This window comes from Penaeus chinensis, chromosome 28, assembly GCF_019202785.1.
Source record: "Penaeus chinensis breed Huanghai No. 1 chromosome 28, ASM1920278v2, whole genome shotgun sequence".
Classification (NCBI taxonomy): Eukaryota; Metazoa; Arthropoda; class Malacostraca; order Decapoda; family Penaeidae; genus Penaeus; species Penaeus chinensis.
In genome coordinates, this window is record NC_061846.1 from 17,274,036 (window position 1) to 17,284,873 (window position 10,838).

Genomic DNA, 10,838 nt, shown 5'->3' on the forward strand with positions numbered 1-10,838 from the left:
GTTGAGCCTTTTTTCTTTCCTTCCCTCTTTTATAAGCAAAAATCTAGAAAAATTCCGTGATAAGGAATGGGAGACAAGATTTGCTAACACTAAGCACTACCATCCTATAAACACGAGCAATATATTTTGTACACGATTTTAGATTTAAAAGAAAAAAAAAAAATAGAGAGAAGCAGAGCTCAACTCAGACCGTTTGTAAGTACAACAGTGATTAATAAAACAGCGTTCTACTGCAGATTTACAGGTGAAGCAGGAAGAGAGAAGTACAAAGACAAATACAAAGATTCCTTCATGCAATGACTTAATTATACTCAATTAGGGTAACAAATTCTCATGATCTGCGAAATACAACCCGCCTATTTTACTGTTAATGTAGGGAGGAAGGTTCAGAATACTATGAAAACTTGTTTACTCTGTAGCCTCCCACGGTTTAAATTATATTTAGCGAAGTATTCTGCCAGATGTTGTAATAGGAAAGGGAATTAATTCAGAAACAAGGGCGAAGACGGGTTCGCTGTTGATTTATTTTTAGACTATTTACAGTATTAATAGTAGCTACGGTAATAATACTCCCATAATGCAACCTGATTCTTTGGGGATGTTCTATGTGGCAATGGCTCATTCACGAATATTTACCATAACATAGACTTATTTACAAATATGCAATGGCCAACACAGAAGATTTTGGTGGCACGTACTTACGATTCTTCCACATAAACAGAAAAAAAAAAAAAAACTGTATGGCGTAAAATGGGACCGAGTGACTTCGGAGGAGTCAGGACGTGGTCGGATGAGTGGTGTAGAGCCGATTTCCTTTACGCGAATTGCTTGATCCGATGTACTCTCCATACAGTGGTGCTAATCGCATATGGGGATTGTGCTTTCATGCTGCCATTCCTCTTCGGAAGTAGCAAGAAACAGCGGTCAAAAACGGAGCTACCATCAAATCGGCCACTAGAGAGATTTCTATATCGAGGTTAACGGCCCCGGGAACAGGTGTAGGTCCCGACGCGCAGCTGCTATTGTCGCTGTTTCTCTCACTGATAGTAGCTGTAAAACCGCAATCACGGTAACTTTCAATATACTACACACTTTAAAGGGAACAAATGACACCTATCGCGGGAACGTGTTGAGACTAACACAGGGAAACGGCAACAAAGTATTCCAATGCTTATTGTGTGCTAGTCCTTCACTCGTGGTCCATCAGATAATCACGCACATACTTAATATTTACTGTGGTATCATTAGTCACATATTGACTATAACCAGTAAAGCAAAAACTAACCTACCGGACAGGTCATAATACTATCATGTGAAAATAAATTAGAATACTAAGCATAGCTACAAGACAAGGGAATACACTACATACTATAAGGTTCTTAAAATTGACATCTTACAGTGTATAAGTAGATTGAACAGAAGTACTTGTTCTGAGGACCACGCATTTCTTGCATGCGCATGCAAAACGGGTCCAATTGATCTTTGCAGGGGAGGGCACCGGTTGTCGCAGTGCCAAGATCTCGCCCACTCAAAGGCGAATTTATAACGACAATTGTATCCATGTTTTATCTTCGGTGTTGCATGAATTGAAGACTGAAGGCCCTATTACACTGATCCGGTTGTTTTGGCGGCAGACAGTCTGTCATCTCTGTCATTAATATGTCGGGGTTAATCCAGTGACGAGTGTTGTGTATACATGGATGAGGGTAATATTCTTCGAGTTATTTGTTTTACGGATTTCCTGTCAAGAATGGAAGTTATGATACCAAGCTTGGTTATATAATGCCTTCCGACAAGAATATACTTGACCAGTGCAGTCAATGGTACTGATATAAATGGAAGCGAGACAGTACATGTCGTGTTGCAATGGCTGTGATCTTGATATAATAACTTTACCTCATTATTGTCAGAACGCGCTAGAGATCATCTCTAGGACAGGCTGGTCTTTGAAAATTAGAGCTGCCATTCCCATGCTGCATTTCGAATCTAAACTATTTTAAAATGACAATTCAGAGCACTTTAGTATCGAGAGACTTAAGTAGGAAGCGTGCATACAGGGTTGTGCACAGTCTATAATTCATCTCCGAGGATTCCTTAGCTCCTTTAATTTAATGATTTGCCTAATTGATTTGCAGTTTTTGTTAAGCATAAGAAGGAATTACGTTTAGCAAATAATGGGACTCTTGCATTCACTCACTGTAGATATCTCAGGAGCTGCATTTACGAAAGCTTCTCGATCGGAAATTTCCTCAGCCTAGTCTGAACTAATGTCTCAGACAGGTATTGTGCCATTTATAAAAATATCAGCAGATACGCATGTCGCACAAATAGTCTTATATCATTCACGGTAACGAATATATGGTATACAGAATATTACCATGGTAGTGCGGACGGAATGCATTCATTAGAATTAGAACTTGATAACCATGAAAATCTTTCCACGCACAGGTGACACCTGTGTCGTTTGCCTGTTATCATCGTAAAGCTCATCGCTTCGACACGAAACACACTTACGTAGTTATTTTATATTCAAAAATACCTTCAGAATTATGCAGATGGGATTTTTTTCTTAGGGGAATTAAGGTACCGGTTAAGCGCAACACATCCAATGCATAATAACAGAAAAAATAATTTGACATTTAAATGAAGATGACCTTTGCCGAAGCATGGAGGTTGTGGAATCACCATCAATGTGATCACACCTCTTTCTTTAATTTGAAAATTCAAAGTCAGAGATCATTAATCATTTGGTGAATAACGAGTAAAAAAATATAGTTTGCTTGTTTCTCACAACTATTTTTTTTTTTTATTTTACTGGATCTTAAAGTATTCACGAAATTATAATTAAATTTATTCTTGTCTCACCTATAATACCTGCAACTACTTATCTCTTACATATCGATAAATTGGAATCTTTCCACAGAGTGTTCTTGCCCTATAGTTATTGGCACCATTACAATATTTACAACTAGTACTACTAAATCTATCAGGATGACAGACACAGAACGGGACCACAGAAAAGAAAAGGTTGGGAACCATTGCTTTAAGAGACCTCCACCATACATCAGAGAACCCCAGCACGCACCCAGGCCCACCGCCAGCGATCCGTCCCAGATCTCAGGAGATACCACAAATTGGAAACAGAAAGGGACTTGTTTACTTAAACAGGTGTCACTTGAAGCTTACGCAGGCATTCGTTCATTAGGCGAATTAACAAGCAAAACTATCACCAAAAGTTGGCTCTTATACATTATTGTAAATTGAATTACATTTGCAGGTTCCCTTGTCTTAGAATACAAACATCGGTAATTTGAGATAAACTTGAAGTTTAATTACCTAAACATATATGATAAAATTTATAAAAAATAAGGGTTCCCTGAAATCATTTTTCTACCTTGCGGGTCGCTTAATTTGCCTATAAACACTTTGCTTCACATACACACCTCTCTCTCTCTCTCTCTCTCTCTCTCTCTCTCTCTCTCTCTCTCTCTCTCTCTCTCTCTCTCTCTATATATATATATATATATATATATACTTATATAATGTGTGTGAATGCCTGGCACTTAAATAGTCTCTCTGTTTCAGTGTAGAAAATTATGGTAACTTTATCTCTCTGTCCCGGTCTGTCACTCCAGCCGACACGTTTAGTGTCTAATTATGAAGGATATCCAAAAAGCATCCGCATCCATGGATCCGGAGGTGGATATTAAAATAGGGGTATGCTTTACTGCTTTTATCAATTATTTGTTTATCATAACTCTTAGTAACCCATCTTATTTCTTGTCTTACATTTCTTATTGCATTACTGTTTTGAACCGTATTCCTATTGACGAATGTAGAAAAGGTATGGATGTGAATGAATATCTTCACAATATAAGATATGTATTTCGCCGGTTTCGAATATATCTTCGTCAGAGATACGTATATCAGAGAAACTAGAAACTAGACGTGAGCTGACGAATCACCTGACGACCGTTCCGATTCGTTCCTATTCATAATTGCTGCCGCACCTTGGATAATTTAAAGCCGCCCGATGCAGTGTTTACATTTTTCGCCGTCGTGATGTATGCTGCTTCCATATTTTTTTTTTTTTTCTGTTTGTTGAATCCTCCATGGATTACTTCTGTTTCCCTCCAGTTCGGTAGATGTCCAGCTCCATCTACATGCACCACTATAGCGTTAGAAGTCCTGCGGTGACGGACGTCAGCTCGATGTTCGCTAATCCTGGTGTTGAAACCACTTAGGTAAAGACGAAGACATTCGAAACCGGTTAAACAAATCTCCTGTGTTTTGAAGATATTTATTCTCATCCATACCTTTCTACTTTTATGTAAGGGTTTTGTCTTGCCAGGATAAGGTCTTTGATCCTTGGATAATCTCGATGGCAGGTGGATGTTCTTCATAAGGGGAAGCAGTTGCCAACTTGATTTCGGACTGACATATAAAACAGTTGAAAATTAGCATTCGGATCAGGGGCGTTGAGAACCTCGGCGAAGTGTTATCCATGACCCGAACTCGCGAATAGGTGCATAGGTGCCAGGTATTTCTTTGACCACCCAGAGCAGCGACAGATGGTCACTATTGGCTACCGGTGGGAGGGATGTTGTACTTATGTAAATTATATTTGCTTTTCTCCCCGCATGGGGAAGGTCACAACCTGCTTTAAATTTAATGCTGATGTAGGTTCATAATCGTACTTTGCTTGGAGGGAGAAAATATGTCTAATATGTGATCACTGAGAATTTCCTCGTTAGGTACCTTAAGTGGGAAATATATCCCGAAACCAGCACGCTGATATCGCGAGGTCATAATGTTTCAGGGTCGTCAGTAGGAGATTGATGGATTTTATGGTGTTGCTTGGGATTGTGTCTTTGATATGAATGCTAACCCCGCCATCTTTTCTGCACTCACGAATTTTGTTGTATGAGTTGTACCGCTCTATGGCTTCGACGTTTAGTGTATTGTCTTTGAATCATGCTTCTGTGATTACTGCAATGTCGACAGTAGTTTGTTTAATTATGACGTCATTTATGAGACAGCATGCATTTGCAAGGTAAAAGCTAGAAAATGTTCAGCAGTCTTGCGTTAGCTGGCGCTTTTGGTGACGAGTCATTTTGGTCAAATATCTCGATCAGGCTGCGAGGTTTTGTATTTGTTTCTGTTTACAAGACCCTGACTTCAAAAACTCGTCAGCTACAAGTGCCCTGCTTTTAAATGAAACGGTGAAGCTGGAATAACGTGAATGATTTATTTTTGCTTTGAATGCATTTACATCGTCCACCTCAGGGAAGTTAACAAGCAGTTGATTCTCAGTATCTGCTTCCTCTGTGGTAATTTGTTATATATCGTTACAACATTCTGGTTTAGGTGTCCCTGTAGGGTTTGGTATTAGATCTCTGTTCTTTTCTTTTCTCTACGAGAATAAACCCATCTTCCTTATTATTATGGTTAGACGTTTCCTGCCTTAGTATGGTTTAACTGTAATTATTATCTATCGCAATAGGCACTGTGATGCCGTTGCCTGCCTTTGGAAAACCGGGCATTACTTCATTACTGGTGCGGTTGACGAGGGCGAGGGGATATACCTGCTTGCGCGTCGCTTTCTCTTTTGTTCTTTCGCTTATTCCTCTTCTTGCTATTTCTGGCGTGATTGCGTGTAGGCGTTACTTCTATTTTTATTGGTCATCAGGCAGGCTAAGGAGGAATGCGCTGGTCCATTGCGTCAGGATCGCGTGCTTGCATTGCCGCGGCGGCATGGCAGTGAAGTCGGGTTCAGGTTGTGCTTGGCTAGTAGTTGCATTTCCTGAGGAGGGTGGTGTGGGGATGGGGTTCACGAGATGCACCGTGGGAACAGGTGGGAGACTGGGGTTGGGTGTGTCCGAGTTTGGATGGGGAGTTAAGGAGGGAAATAGGAGAGCAGAAGGGAAAAGGTTGCTAGCAGGATGTGTTTGTGGAGGTTGCATTATGGAAAGGAATCTGGTAGGGAGAAAGAGAGAGACGAAGTGTACCGGACACAATAATATTGTTGTCAGATCTTCCGTGCTGGCGAATGCTACGGCATACCTTTCTCATTCCTGTAGAGGATGTTGAGGGTTACCTGTTTCATAAATATTTCCATCATCAAGTGCTTTATTTTGAAGAACGCTGAGTAAGTCATCGGACGCAGGGTTGGCTAGTACTGTGTTTTGGTGGAACCTTGTGAAAAGCGTCGAGATTCCTGTCATTTTTGGGCGCCTCATTTGTTGTGAAAATAATATTTTCATTTTCTAACTGATCTCTTAGCACTCATAATTCTTTTTGTGTAACGAGTTCTAAGTTGTAAATCTGGGTCGTCTAGCATAAGAGAGTTCAATAACAATACTAAGTGCTTTCACGATGTTCTTAGGAGCGTAATATTTTTTGAGTCGGTCACAGTGAAGCACGATGTCGTGTTCAGAACAACAGCTAGGCTGCCAAATTGTAAATTTGTTCGTTTGTTACACTGCCTGTACTGTTTGGTCTACACAGATATCGCTGCTTGTAATATATATATATATATATATATATATATGTATATATATATTTATATAATATATATATATAATATAAATAAAATTATGTATAATTATAATTATACATATTTACATATATACATAAATGTATACATAATTATATAATTATATTTATAATTGTATGTTATATATATATATATATATATATATATATATAATCATATATACACATACATCTATATGTGTGTGAGAGTGTGCACACACTCTCACACACATATATATATATATACACACACATATACATATATGTATGTATGTATGTATAAATATACATACGCATATATGTGTAAATATATATATATACTCACACACATATGTAAATATACATATAAATAGATAAATAGATAGATAAATAAATGTATAGATATGTATATATAACTATACGTGTACAGGCTGCCATTAAAAAATCCGGCCATCGATAATCCGGTTCCTTCAGATATCCGGCATTGGCGCGCCACTGTTTTCTGGATTCGCCGTTCATGTTTTGTTATCGCTGTCCTCAATAATCAGCTGTTGGGTCTTGCTTGTTCCTGCTAACAGGCATTCCTGCTCATCCCTTTTAATTTTATAGATTTGCTACTGTATAGCCTCTGATAGAAAAGAAAAGAGGTGGGTTAAAATGTAAAGATCGTACGTTATCGATTGCAAAGGAACCATAACCATAACAAATCCGGCGTTTCCGAAATTCCGGCACTCACAGGTCCGAGGTTGGTGGAATTTTGAATGTCAACCTGTTTATTACTCTCTGAATATAAAGAGAGAGAGAGAGAGAGAGGAGAGAGAGAGAGAGAGAGATGAGAGAGAGGGAGAGAGAAGAGAGAGAGAGAGAGGAGAGAGAGAGAGAGAGAGAGAGATGCCTCTCTGATTAATACCTTTTATTTGCTATTTTACGTTGCACGAAATGTGCATGACGTAGTATAAGCAGTCACGACAGTAACTGGTTCTACCATTTAAACACATGACCACGCACACATGGTCCAGATTTGATTTTCTTTTTCTTCCAAAATCGTTGAGGACAGAAGAGAACAAAAGTCACATTTTGTGCCACTTTCATCTTTTACTTAATCTTCGTGAAAATACTAATATGAATATGAATAAAAGTGATTTAGTTCCTCATTTACTCTTGTGTCTATCTACCCTAAATTATGCACTTTAATATAGACCTAAATACCAAACAAATCATAATCTATGTTGCCTCTCACGGAGATTTGTGGGGATTGTAAACTATGAATAACCTGTTGGATAGAAGTCCTAATGGGAAATATGGTTGATCTTATGGAAAGGGAGTTAGGTGAAAAAATGAGAATTGTAATCGAAAGGTCATACGTGACAAATTTTATGCTATTATCTTGCAGATAAAGGTGCATCCAGACATAACAGCGGTAAAAGAATCGGCACACTTTCTGCACAAATAACCATTTTTTTATGACATCTAAATGGATATAGCAATCAATCTTACATGTGATAGAAATATCACTCATTCTCTTCTAGTATTTACCCAACGATGTACCAGGAAATAAATTTGACTTTATGGAACGAGGCTTGATGTACTGTATGACTTTGCTGTTTGACAATATTGACAATATATGCTGTCATTTTGAAACAGCGGAAACTTAGAACGTGACTGATGAAAACGTGGGAAAACAATTGGAGAGATGAAGCAAAAGCAGATAATGTTGTACTTGAAGAATTAGAAATAGAAGTGTGTGGGTGCAATTTTATCGATTTTCATTTAGTGCAATGTATGTTTCAATACGAATACCAATGAACTTTGTAAACTGACACTAAGGCATTTTATCAGCTTTGTTATTATAGCTAACCGTGTGTAATTTTGCAGACGTTGGATATATATGTTATGGGAATAAGAATAGATTCATGTTAGGCACTCATACACCGTCCAAGTGCACTCATAAGTTACGTAGGTGTATCTTTCACTCTCTCCTTAATCACTTGTCTCAAACTTGTCAGAGTCAGAAAGACTCTCTCTCTCTCTCTCTTTACACACACACACACACACACACATGTATATATATATATACACATATACATACATATACATACATATGTATTTATGTATGTATGTATGTATGTATGGAGTAAGGGTGAGTGTCTCAATCCCGTCTCACCTTTGTTTTTATTGTATCTGGTTTTATGATTATTGGCGATTTATAATTAGCAGGCGAAGGGGGGTATAAAGTCAATAGTTTAATTAATCTTGTAGACGAGCATGTTCCTTGTTTTTCTTATAATGTTGATTGCTAAGAGTTACATTGCCATTTGACACTTGCTTATTTCTTATATGATTATAGAACACGAGCACTCAAGACCGTCATGCTCCTCACATTAAAATTAGGCGAGTCAAAAAAAAAAAAAAAAAAAAAAAAAAAAAAAATTCTCGGGGTTTCCTTAAAGCCGGCAGTACTCAAGTAACATTGTCATCATTTGTAATATAAATGATACCGACAAACTGACAGCAGTAAATATATTTTTATTTAGTATAAATTGAACACATTGGTGACAGACGATTTAAAATTATTAACCGAAATTTGGTGGCAGGGATTTTTAAAAAGTGAACTTGACACACATAAATGTACATAAATATTAAATTTGTATATATACATGCATACATGCATGTGTATAATATACTGTATACATATGTATACAGAAGGCGTTTCACGTAAGATGCAGAATATGTCTGGCGGAAGTTTAGAACAAACGGCAGAGATAGCATTACTAGTTAGATGGAACTGCAAGCAAAAGAAAAGAGAGAGAGAAAAACAAATTAATACTTGGGGGTCTTTACTTTGCTTACTTCATAGCTCCTGACCAAATATGACTGTGGGGGATGCCACGACTGATCAGCATAATGCTCATCCGTTTGAGGAATATGTACGAGTATACAGGCGTGTGTGTGCACATATGTATGCATATATAAACACACACACACACACGCACGCACACACACACACACACACACACACACACACACACACACACACACACACATTCGTACATATTCATGAATATTCATGAAACGGAATGATCATTGGACTGATCAGTCGTGGCATCTCATATTTGGCTATCAAGTAAGCAAAGGAAAGACCCCCCCCCCCTCCCCGCGCGCACGCAAACACACACACACACACACACACACACACACACACACACACACACACACACACACACATACACACACATACACACATACATACACACACACTCATTCATAAATACATATATAGAATTTTACTCACATCCATTGGCCAGCGATCAAATACTGATTCCGACGATCTGCTAGCTGAATATTTTTTTTTTTTGCATACGGAAACTTCTTCATTAAAATCCATTTGCTACTTACGGTTACCGAATCTCATCTCTTATCTAATTTTGGTTATTTCTTTTTGGCATTTGTAATGAAAAAAAATCTCTAGTTTCACTAGTACGATCACCGAGCCCCAAAGATGGTGGGACACAAATAGTAAAATGAGTGATGGCCTTTATTTATGTATAAACAATCTGTACCTTTAACGATCTACTCTGCCTTGTTAGTTACAGTTCATAGTTGTCTAAGCTGACATCGCGAATGACACTAATGGGGCATTAGCATCTTAGCAAGAAAATAAAGTACATGCCTGACGGACAGAACGTTGAGTAAAAAACACGTACTTGTGATCTGAACTGAGCTTATCGCCAGTGGGCGGGCAGAGTGTGGCGTAAAATTACGGCAACCGATAAATGTTTAAAATAAGAAAACGTAACTTTTACAATTTGTATCTATGGTCAATTCATCGAAACTTCACACTTTCGGCGTCTTTTATCCATTGCATTGTACAGATTCTGATTTTTTTTATACTAGACCTTAGCATGACAGAATTAATGCACACACACACACACACACACACACACACACACACACACACACACACACATATATCCATTAATAAATTTATCTATATCTATCTGTCTATATACACATACATATCTAAGCTGTCATAAAAGCCACTTGGGGCTTTTCATTATTTACAAATATTCTTAAGTAAAGAATGAAACTTCAGTCATCGGAAAAAAAACAAATTCCCATCAAAAAATGTTCATTGTAAATATCCACCCTCTTTGTTTTCACAGATGCTCTCTTTCAGTACTATTATCCTCATAGTATAGTAATAAGTTCCAGCAATCTTCCTTACAAACTAGACATAGCCTACTACACTGTAACGAGTCGATTACCGGGTCGTATTGTCTGAAACGGCGAAACAGCCAACGAATCGTGAAAGTGTCGGGTTTCTC